Below are 12,554 nucleotides of genomic sequence, written 5' to 3' on the forward strand. Positions count from 1 at the left end.
CTAAGTATGTCTTTATGGATGTATTACTATGACAGAAAGGTCAAAATTATGTTATTAAATATAGTTTAATTCTTTTTTTCCTCAGGATGCAAGCAGAGCATATGCCAACAGCACTCACAGAAGAAATATTTTTATGGCAGTTTTATGATGCAGTGCTGTTGGGGCTGGACAGTAGCAAAGAATATGTTATTAATATTACAGAGGTAATCTTCCTAAATATAGCCAAGACTTAAGACAAAGGCTTCTTACTAAGATGCAGTCCCTGTGTTGTGATGTCTTACTCAAAGACTGGTTTAAATATAAATTAAATTGCAGCAAGAATACGTACATCCCCCAAGTGATGGATGAGCACAGTGACAGTGGGAATGCACACTGCCAGCTCCAGCTCATCCCTCATACAACCCTTCTCAAACCCAGGACTTCCATTTCATTAGCCTGTACCAAAACCCTTAGGAAACCATTAGAGCAGGAAGGAGTCATCTGAAGGCTGTTGGGTGGCTGGAAATGCAGCTCTAAGACCTGACCCCTGTCTGTGTCTGCTCTGTTCTAACAATGCCAACTGTACCTAGGAAGCACAAGAAATTCAAAAAGGTTGATACTGAAGAGATGTCCTAAGATATATATAGAAGGCCCATCACAGCTCCCAGAATGTGGGATTTAGCTGGAATACCACTGTACTCTGATGTTTTCTGATGCAAAGAAGAATCTTTTGGGCATTCCTTGCCAAGAATAGCCAAAAATAAGTTAAAGACTGCAGTAATTAAATGTAAAAGCCAAAAATTAGGGAAATTCAAAGATCAGAAAAAGTGTTTTCAAGTCCAAAAGCTTGCTTTCAGGTTTTCTTGAAGGCAAAATTCAGAATAGATAGGGTCTGGATATTTTGAGACATGGGATATTGTGTGAGGAAGCATACATAATGCATTGCTATGGTAATGGTTGCCACAGTTGGTATCTTTTGTGGAAAAACAAATAAATTCTGTAAAAGTGTAGTTACATAAGCAACTACTATTTCAGCCACAAGAGCCATTTAGTTATCTATAATATCATGGAACTTCTCATATTTTGCATTTTGTGTAGCAAGGGGAGCAGTTTACTGAAGTGCCAATTTATGTAGAGGAAATGTAGATTACCCTGAGCTGAGCAGGCTACTAAAGAAAGAGTCTGGTCTTTATTATGACATATTGTACTTACAGTAATTAACTGTCTGATAGCTGCTAACAGTTATACAGATAAATGTGCCAACAGTTGCAAGAAATTACAATAAGAGATTGGAAAGTACTTAAAATGGTATTTCTAAAGTGGAAGTACCCATAGTACTTGGGAAAGACACTTGTTCTCAGCTCTTTATTTCCTTTTCTCTTCTCCTTCACTTCTCTTTTACACTTCTTTCTACTGCTGTCTATAGCCATGGCTTATCTGTTCCAGGTTCCACACTGAGATAAGCAGCTTCCTGTCAAATCAGCCAGTGCTGCTGAACGAATTGACCTTGACATGACTGCTGTGATGCCAAAAGCCACAAGCCAATGGTGACAATTGCTACATATTGTCACAGCTGATTCGTATGTTTGATGCATGTCAAAAATACCAGGTGGTAAAGACATAAAGGAGTGCAGTCCCTTGGTTCATCAAAATCTAACCTCTCAAACCTCAATAAACATTTGTGATCAGGCATAATCTGAATAAAATCTTTCCGTATCTTTTACTTGTAGTGTTACCTCCCACTTTGCAAAAGACGTTTGCTCTGAAGATACACGCAAAATCAGGGATGGCAACCTCAAAGCAGGAATACTGGCAGTGACTTGGGTATGCCAAATAGCAGGTGTTTGAAGGAAGCCAGTTAAGGTTTTGTCTCAGTATTTACTGGCAAGAAATGGCTGTTTTTCTTGATCCTTGATTTCACTGGCTCAATGCATCCTCTCTTGCAGAATACCATCCACGAGGAGGTGCATGATCCATGAGAATTTTCTCTTCTAGATTCTTCCCACATACTTTCCATTAGGAGAGCAGGATATTTTTTCTATTTCCAGTGCCAATCCAAATCATTCAGATGTGCAGAAAAACATGAGCATTCTTTAAGGAGCTCTGTACTCTAAGCACATCCTAAAACCTCTTTGAGGACTAACCACTTTTCTAAGTAATCACTGGAAGTAGGGAAATAGGAGGTAGATGCAAGCAGCAGAACAGCACACAGTATTCCAGGCATGAGAAAATTGTGGCATTATAGACTGGCATAATTATATTTCCTGGTTTTTTCTTTTTTCCTTTTCTAACAATCATTTGCATTTTTGGATTGGTGCCATGCACTGAGTTGATGTTTTTATGAAAAAGTCTATCTATCACAATTGGAAACTTCTGAGTGGTAACAGGCAACTCAGAGTTCATCACTTTATTCCTAAAGCCAAGAACACTAGCCTACCTATAGAATTTCACATTTACCTACACTAAATTTCCTCTGCCATTTTATTTACCAGTTACTTAATCTTAAGGCACATTTACAGCTCTCTGCACAGCTCCCACACAACCTACATTGAGTAAATGTATACCCTCAGCAAATATTTCTACTTCACTGCTAAGATCTTCTTCCAATCAATTCTTGAGTTTGTTAGGAAAAATCAATCCCCTGCAGAATTCTGCTGGTGATTTCTCTCTGTGTCCTCCCTGTGCTCAGGTGGTTGAAGCCTTGGTGCTGGGGAATGTGGCATTCAGCATGGCTCTGTAAAGGTGCTGGGGAGCTGCATGGTCCTTTGTTTGGGATTTCCTGGGTGAGAATCATCAACTCTCTGTGCTGTGCTCTGTCCCTTGCACTGGGATCTGCACACCAGAAGAGCTGGTCAGCCTGATCTGTGCCTTCCTCTGTGCCTGGCATGCTGGGCAGAAGGTGAGGGGATTATTTGGCATTTCCCAGCAGTGGAGGACAGTGTGATTGCTATCAAGATTCTGCATAACTGAGGTCTTCTCGAAAGGGACTTTTCCTATATGCAGTCCAGACTGTTCTTTGTCATGTGATTTGACACCCGTGTTACACATCCCTTTTTGTATGATCAGACACACATAAAAAAGAATGAGCTTCAGAAGTCTAAGTTCACACAGAAAGTAGGACACTAATAGCCTTTGCTTAAGGAATGTTTTGGGGCATAGAAGAAGTGTTTTAGAACAAAGGAAGATTAACAGTACACAGCCTTGTGACCCAGTACTCAGGACCCAATACAGCAGTTCACTAGAGAAACTGTAGAAGATGAGCAGAAAGTCCATGGTAATATGGTTTGTTTTCATAAACATATGCAAAAAAAGGAATCGTATATTAATCTATTGGATGTGAATGAGCATAGCCAGATAAATAAAACCTAAATATTTGAATAGCTGTGGCTTTTGTATTTGGTTTGGATTTCACGGGCTTGATTTACCACTACAGTGCACTTAATTTTGCTGTTTGCATATGGAACATGTGTATGAAGGTCTTCAAATCAGCAAGGAATTCCAAATTCCTGATGTGTAAAAATGATCATATCTCTGAATTTGGGCTCATACTCGTCACTGGTTTGTGTTGGGTGCCATTTATTCCTCTCAGGGGAACACAGTCTCTGAATTTTGTTTGTCATATTCAGTGAAGGAAAGAAAGTATTTGCCACTATGCCTTTGAAATATCAATGTTCCATTTGTATGGGTTGATAAGGAAGCTCATTATTGATGCTAACGAATCAAACCAAAGAAATGCTTCTAAACATCCTATGTGTATCCTCTGCATCGGTCTGTGTGTGTGTATTGTGTCTAGGGAAAGTGGGAAAACAAGTCATTATGCTATTGTTGCAATCCTAAATGATCATTCACAGTTATGATTTCGAACAGGCAGCCAAGGAATTGTACTGTGGTGCAGTACCACCTAGTGGCCCCATAGAACAGGGCTTTATTGGAGACAAATACTGGTGTTCAGTATTAACTGCCAGATGCTGCATTTGTTGATGCTTTTTATTATTGTTATTGTTATTAAGTTTCTGAAGGAACACAGAACACATGCAAAAAATGATATAAACAGTCTAATACCTAAATTAGTAATGATGTTTAGACCTGTCAGATGTCAATATATGGCTGTCCAAATAAATCATAAAAATCTGGTGCTGTGGCTTAGCTCTGCACTTCTTTCTGAATAAATGCTGTTAACGTGATTTTTACACATTATTTTTTATGATTTAAAGCAAGGCAGAGACTTTCACCTTTACAATAGAACTTATAATTAGCAGTGAAGTTTTGCCACACATAAGCTTTTATTCCCTGTGCAATATGTTAATTTTCAAATGACAGATTACAGAACATTCTGAGTTGAAAGGGACCCACAAGGACCATCAAGTCCAACTCTTAAGTGACTTAAGGCAGTCACATAAGGGGATTGAATCCACAACCTTGGTTGGTTATCAGCACCCTATTCTAACCAACTGAGCTAATGTTGAAACTCTGCTTATCTAAGAGCTGTAAAACACAATTCCAGTAGATTCAGAAAGGTATGTTCTACAATGGAACTCATCCATTCTAAAACTATTAAAAAAGTGGGAAATCCATAAATCAGACTTCAAAAATGAATTAATTGCATGCATTATAAAGCATGCATCACACAATCATAATCCATTTACATGAAAATGGAAAAGCTGAATACAAAAATCTCTCGTTGTTCACAGTGTGAAAATAAATGACTTGTTCTATAACAACTACAAAAGTAGTATCTGATTTTCACAGTTTGGATATTACTTATTCTGATAATTTGACAGCCTTTGTACCACAATCTCTTCTTAATACATGGGAAAGAAACATTTATATGTACTATTAGTGCTACTGAGCATTTTAGTTCTCAGTCAACAGGAGAATAAAAACTGTTGTTGGAGGAGAAAACAGAAAGTGCAAGAAAAAGAATTAATTATTTTCTTTATGTTATCTGATAATTTTCATAGGACCAGCACCAACTGTCCAATGAGACATGAGAGATAAATAGAAAAAACCCCAACAATAAACCAGCCAAAAAACCCCAAAAGATAACAACAACAACCCACACCAAAAATGTATTGAAAGCAGTACTAATTTGAGGTCATATTCAGGCAATTACTGTCCAAACCTATAATTCCATCCATTAGTCTAATAGAGATTGTCTTGTTTTGGAGATGATATTCTGGGAAAGAAGGTACAGAGAGGACAATAAACAGAACCAGGGACAATATTTTCTGGCCCAAAATCAGACCAAGAATATATCCTTAGCACTGACTTGCAGAAATCATGAAATACAGTACTTCTGACTGGTATTTTTGTGAAGTTATTTGTAGATAAGCTGCTTGCCCTGAAAAGTTGTAAACCAAATCACAATAGGAAAACATCAAACTTACTCAATTTCACTTGTGTTACATTTTATTGTATTAATCAGAAATCGTGGAGCTGTCTCAAGAGGGGAAATTCTACATGTAGAGTGGGTTATCCTTATTAGGGGTCTCACCTTTAAATGGAAAATTTTGCACACCCTTTGCATCCTTTGTTTTATTTTCTTTTTGCCCAAGTTACTTTACTGGCTGACAATGTGATGGCTGTAGTTGGTTGATTCTTAACTAACAAGGTCATCCTGCTGTTTAGAACTGGGAGGATTTTGCTCTTCCCAGACCATCTATTCTGCAGTAATAAGATTTTGGTACTTGTCTAAACATTGATATAAAAACATAACTTTCCCTCCTTGCTGTGTGGCTTCTGGGGCTACATCAACTTCCACACCTAACACGGATACACCACATCAGAGGGAGTACAGCCCCAGCATTGGGGTTTTTTTCCTTCCAGGGTGTATGCAGAACTGATATACCATATACTTCTTGTAAGGTAGGATGTGTATAACAATCTTACAGTGACACTACCTGGCTCTGCAAATACTAACACTGCCATCTTTTATATCTGGTTAGGGGTTTTTGAGTTATCAGGTATTTCCAGCTTCAGCTGACTTCAGGGAAGCTTTCCTATTTGCCTGTTACTTCTCTAATTTGATTCTTTAGATGCACTTTTTAATTGGTTTGACTTTGTAAGTGAATTGCTTTGTGAGGTTAGAGGACCAGTGCTACAAGATGAATCTTTTAAAATCCAAATGGCACATATTCATATAGTGAATGGCCACAAGTCTCCTGGAACTCCTGTGAAGGTCTATGGAGAAATGAGTTCTGCCTGGGATTTCGTTAGTTATGGGTATAGATCAGCCCATACTATACAATTTAGGCCCATTCTACCAAGTGTCTTCATAGCCTGTTACCATTTCATGTTTCACTGCTACTCAGGATGAACTCAGCCTCATACAACTGCAATTTTTTCACAATCATTTCTCAGTCATTAATTTTTATTACATTTCTAAAACCTTCTGTAATCCAGTCACTAGCTGAAACTTAACAAAATTAACCTAGGCATGCAAAGGAATTAAAGCCTTCATAATTTACTCTTTATATACTTCTGACACATCAAAACAGGACAGCTTTTAACTATGTTTCAAGACTTTCTCAGAATGTTTCTGTCTTAGTTGGACAAAATTTCTTAAGAGTTAATGAGCTATTGTGAGCTGTAGCCCATTCTCAGATAGATTCCTTATTGAATCAGGCAAAGCATGACTCCAAACACACAACTGCAAATACTAAAACTGAATACTAACTACATAAAATTAAGCATTTTAGGATTTTCCAAGGTTTTATTTATCTTATTTTTATGTTCAAATCTCTGAAGAAGGGACTTAAATCCCAGTATCCCAGCATGTATCAGGGTACATGCTGTTCTTACATAGGTCTTCCTCAATTTCTATTCATCTGAAAGCAAATAAAAATAATTGAAACTGTGATATTAACTTAGGTTGTATGCCACACTCCAAAAAAATGTATGAGTAAAATATACTGTACATATATAGTTAGCCTTTGAACACTGAAAACTAACAGTATCATCATTGCATTACATCACTACTGAACATCCATAACAAAAACCAGGGCTGATCCCCAGCATTCAACAGCATCCAAAAATCAACATCCAAAAATGTTCTTTATACAAAGCAGAATTGTACTTTGCAAATGCCAGGTAAAATCCAATGCAATTAAAGCCTTGAAAGCTTCAGTGATGCTTCATTTACACAGAAACTAAGTCATGGGAAATGTTGTGATTATTGAAGACATCATAACAGTGATAATTTTAACCTGTATTTGTTGAATGATTGGTTCAGTTGCTCCTCAGCAGAAAGACTTCCTTCTTGGTCACTCATCTGACAGGGTTCATGAAGCTCCATCTCTGCTACAGCTCTCAGTTTTGTCTGCTCTGATAACGCTGGGAAATGCATACCATCTGGATAATAATAAAGAAAATTGTCTAATAGCAGATGCATCATTCAAAATAACATCTACAGTTTGATGTAATTCTGTCAGTGAAGTTACATTTGGAGAAGTGGCTGGTTTAGGTAAACACAATCTCTTTTGACCTTTTATGCAGTTTTTTATATAGTTGTTTCCCTATTCATATTTCCAATAGACCTAAGATATACAGGTCAAACAATTTGTAGAAATTTGGAAATAATAAAAAGTCTTACTCCATATAAAATTCTGTGTGGCCAGTGAAGAACTGACTTTCTGTTGTACCGTGTGGGCAAATAGTAACCAACTGTTCCTCTCCATGAAATCAGTAGAGACTTTGTTTTGTATTATAGTGAGAATTGTAAGTGAAGGAATCAAGCCACTAATCTTGAGGCATTGTGTGTGCTGTAACACCCCTGAAGTTACTGTGAGAGTAACTCTTTGAAATAATTAGGTGAAAGAGATCAAAGTGGTGTTAAAACAATTATGTGCAAGCAACAGTGCATCCTTCAGTGGCCACATTTCACTAGCACAGTTCAGTTTTTGCAGTGAGCTACATTAGTCCAGAGCCTGAGTGACCTCTTGGAGTCATGCCACATTTCCAGCACCTGTCAAATGGTTCTTTCTCTAGGGCATGCAGACAATGGAAACACATTAAAATAACCATATCTGCCAACAGGGGCAGGTCTAGAGAACAGAAATTGGCCCCCATTGTACATGAAGCTGATCAATAACAGGGATTGATTCTATTCTGTGTGCTCAGTCAGCCTGTCATAAAGAGTGTCTTTAACAAGTACAGTGGGCAGGATGGCACTACCCTGGTAGCTGGGTGTTGATGCCACACAGCACAGGCATAGCAGCTTCTTGTCATGCATCTAGGCTGCATTCCTTCCTCTTGATTCCTTCGCCCTGTCAGTCAGCTTTTAGAGGGTGGAGAAGAAAATTATTGCAATGGAAATAATGAACAATGTTCTTTCTCATCATATCTTTCTGTGCACCTTGTAACATGGTTTATGAAAATTGATCTATAACAATCCACAATGCCGTAACAGATAATGCATTTTAATTGAATCTGCAACATATGCATGCATGAATTTAAACAGATTATTTGCATGAATTAATGTGAATATATAGCATGTGTTTTCTTTGCCTGTTATCCACTCAATTATTTCTAGCAAAAACAGATTCTAAAACTAGCTTTGCACATTTGATAAGCGCTACTGGGGGAGGGGAAGGAGGGAAGAGTGTAATAGTGGCTGAGCTAAGGTAGCCTGAGGCATTTTTCTGCCTGCACAAGGCACAGACAGACAGAATGGATTGGGGACGCTGTTCCAACAGTATCCTTTACTCTCTTGGAAATGTGCAGCATTTGCTTTCTCCTTTTTCTCTGTATCTTCTGTGATGTTGTCAGGGAGACAGTCCTTGACTAGCACCCCACTGCTGAGGCCATCCCCCTTTAGAGCAGTACTACCCCCAAACCTTGTACCCACTGGAAGATTGAAACCTGTTCTGTGACAAGCCCCTGCATGATCTGTTAGGTGGCACAGAATAAAAATCTCCCTGTGCTGTCTCTTCAGTTAACTCAGAGGAAGCCCAAACTTCATTCCAAAGAGTGTATTCCAAAAGACCTGGCTTTATAATGTATTTATAATTAATTGTGTTTATATTTATATGGTTTTCTAAAGAAATGGTAGTGTAAAGAGGTCCTAGGTAGCCTTTTTATAACATGGTTGCCTGTGAAGTACATCGTACATCTATTAAATTCCGCAACAACATTTGTGAACCTCCTTTGATTTTCTTGTTACTGCCATAAAACCTTACTGTAAATTGATCTTGAAAAGTTACATTTAATGGGCATCTTTTCATAATTAAATTAGAGTAAAATGTCTGTTCCCTTCTCATGTAATTAGAACTCCAACTGTCAATTTCAAAAGTAATCAGGTTGTCAAGAGAGGGCACAATCTTGTTATTTTAAAGGTCAAAATGGTTTTATATTTCAATTTTTCATATTTAGCTTACTAATATTTTACATGACTCAGACTTACTTCTTTTATTTATAAATAGTTGTAATTTTAATGTGTTTAAACCTGGTACTGAATAGATCGGTGAAAGATGTGACTATTTTAATTACATTCTAAAAGGACATTCTCTATATAACCTTTGAGCACAACCCTGCAGTCATTGCTGAGAAAAACTCTAGCTGACTTGATAGACTGAAATTTAGAATATAACAGACACAAAAAATAAAAATAGGTCAGTAAGATATAATTGTAAGCACGCTACACGTTTTTCACATTATCTTTGCTAATATCTAGCAAAATACTGTTCCACAGATAAGGACGGATGATGCCTGATGTCCAAATAACCTTTTGATTAACTTCAGTTGTATTGTTGATATTTAGTAACACAATCCTTTTTCACACAGTTGTTTACAGACAGATACAATAAATAACGTGACTTACAAGAAAAATGTGGAAGGTATCACATACTCGGGCATTTTGTCTACAGAATTTCTCAATCTATTTTTAAATATTTCAGAAAGGCGAAGGAACGTAAATGATCAGTGCTACATTTCTTATCTAAGCGTTATCAGTAATACTTAGAAATCCTTTCCCCTCTCCTGACTTTTATTTATTAATAGCAGCAATTTGAGCATTCAGCATTTTATCAGTTTAAATATTCTAAGTATAACAATAAAATATATTTAATATTTTTTTCTCTTGGTTATTTTCTCTTTTATAACAAAGAACCATAAAGGCAGCAAATACTATCTCTGGTTGAGTGCAAGAGAGAAAGTAAACACTAATTATAGCAAATAACTATTAGTGTCAAAGGATTGCAAGACATTACCAATATACACTTAAGCATTTCAGAGCAGACAGTGACCTTACCTTCATAGCCAAGGAGAAAGCATGTCAGCAAGTTAGGAGAGACCTCCTCCAAAATGGAACAAAAGGCAGAGAAAGCACCTGGGCCTTTTAAATACAGTTTATCTAGAAAATATTCAGTTCTTTTCCTGTAGCTCTCCTGGGACCAAATGTCTTTGTATTCCTCCAAGGAAAAGACTCTCTTGTAAACCAAATATGACAGCACTTTGTTCACATCCAGCTCCTCCAGTATTTTCTCTCTCTGATTGCTTGGGATTTCAGAAAGCCACTTACTCCTGTTTTCATTTTCTCTTCTGGTAGATTTTGCACAGTTGTAAAACCAAGACTTGGCTGTTCTTCCAAACATTTTGATATTTAAATAGAAAATAGAAAATTCTACTTCTGCATTTATTGTGAAGTATTCAGTATGCAAAATAAACATAATGTGGATGGCTAGAATGCAAATACATACTGCTGTCTGTGATTATTGTAATTCCAATGGAATAAAGAAGGCCTACATACAAATTATAAAGAAATCTAGCTCAATGCCTGCAGCCTCCTAAGAGGATTACATTACACTAATTAGCCCTTTACAACTGTTAACAGCTTCTGAACCGTAATGATGAGACTGAGAATTGCTTAGTTACTGTTACTTTTTAATTCAGTAACTGATCTTCAAAGATACCCCTTTGCAAAAAATAATTCATTCTAGAAGACAGATGATCAAACTGAAATAATCTGTACAAGCTGGTACAGGACATAAAATAAAGCATCCTTTGTACACTTTGATTTTATATTCCTCAGAGGCCATACCCAAACCACAAATGTCCTCCACTTCTTTTTCTTCCATAAAATATTACCTTTAATATGCAATGAAATTACACATTTAGAAAGCAAGTTTCTATATATATTTTGTAAACTTATATGCAAAAAGTAAAAAAAAAAAAAAAAGGTTACAGAATAAGACCTTTTTTGTGAAGGTAAATACATAACTAAAAAGAATAACAACATTTCTGCAGGTCCAGATTTTTATGCCATTTCTAAGCAAAATAAACCATGCAGCATCCATTTCCTGAGCCAGGTTTAACAGTGGAGATTACTGCAATCCCAGTGGAGGTGTTCTGCCACTGATAATCATTCATTGAGGATCACACATTACATAACCTCCCTTATGCAAATGCTCCTTAGTACGTGGGCTTCTCGGTCTTGTTTTCATACTTTCTGTCAACAGAAATTCCCTGTATAGAAAAGCTATGAATATTTCCTGCCTCCTCCTTCTGGTTTTAGTCTATTTTTTCTATTTCTATTGCTTCCAACTCATAATGCATCCATGGCCTTGCTTGCATGGCTTTACCTGTGCTTTTCTAAAGGGTAGTTTATCTGTTTTGGAGCAAACAAATATATTTTGCCAAGCTTTTAGTCCAAAGAGTTTTAGAATATTTTCTGCTCTTATGATCTTTAGTTGCAACACTGCATCCTCCTGACAGGCTTCTTTTTCCAAAATTTCAAGTATTTATCGTTAAAATAACATTAAAGTTAGCCAGTTAACATTAAAGCTAACCACTGACCATATCATAATGCAGGAATTTTATTGTGTATGTGAGTATTGTTAGCCAGCGAGACTTCACAGAATTGTTTGGCAGCATTGCCTGTCACCTTGTGGCTGTTTGCAGATACAACAAGTCCCTCTAGTTTCGAATGTCCATAGAGGCAGTACAATTTTTTTTCTCTTCAAATTTTTTTCTGTCCCAGAAATTCTACTAATTAACACCACATTATCTCAGCAGATAGAAGATCCTGATAGAGGATACTGGTACTCCACATGTTGGACAGCAATCTCTGAATCAGCCTTCTCGGCCTCTACAGCTTCAGAGGGGAAGTTCTTCCATTACTTCAGTAAATGCTAGCCCAAATTTACATGGTTTTGGGTTCATAAGGCAATACCCAAGATGGTTAGAGAGGTTATAGAGGATGTAAGTTAATTTAATTTACAAATTAAAAAATATTTCCATTTTAATTTAAATGATTTTTTAAAACAAATTTAAATTTAATTTTAAATTTAAACATCTAAAAAAGAAATCTGGGTTTATTTTATTTTATATGTGTTTATTTTATTGTGCTGATAACACAAATTAAAAATGAAATAGATTTCTAAAGGAAGCTATTGATTATCACTTTCACACCTGCCAATCCAACCTCAAAGATACATGACCTTGCTGTAGTGAGGGATAGAATAGGTGCTGTCAAGCTGCATCTCTTCAGAAAAGGAAGGAAGAATTGGTGCAAATGAAAAAATTGCATCGGTATCAGTTTGCTGAGGTATATTAACTTAAAATTTGTGAGTGTACACTAC

At 36.7% G+C, this 12,554-nt stretch overlaps 1 long non-coding RNA gene across 1 annotated transcript; it reads left to right on the forward strand.

The window, feature by feature from the left end:
* The first annotated feature begins 85 nt into the window (after window positions 1-85).
* LOC107209336 lies at window positions 86-1,674 on the forward strand. Its single transcript, XR_001523557.1, has 2 exons — window positions 86-203; window positions 1,426-1,674. It is a non-coding gene; the product is annotated as an uncharacterized LOC107209336 (long non-coding RNA).
* The last annotated feature ends 10,880 nt before the right edge of the window (window positions 1,675-12,554 follow it).

Source organism: Parus major, chromosome 10 (assembly GCF_001522545.3).
Source record: "Parus major isolate Abel chromosome 10, Parus_major1.1, whole genome shotgun sequence".
In the NCBI taxonomy this organism is placed as follows: Eukaryota; Metazoa; Chordata; class Aves; order Passeriformes; family Paridae; genus Parus; species Parus major.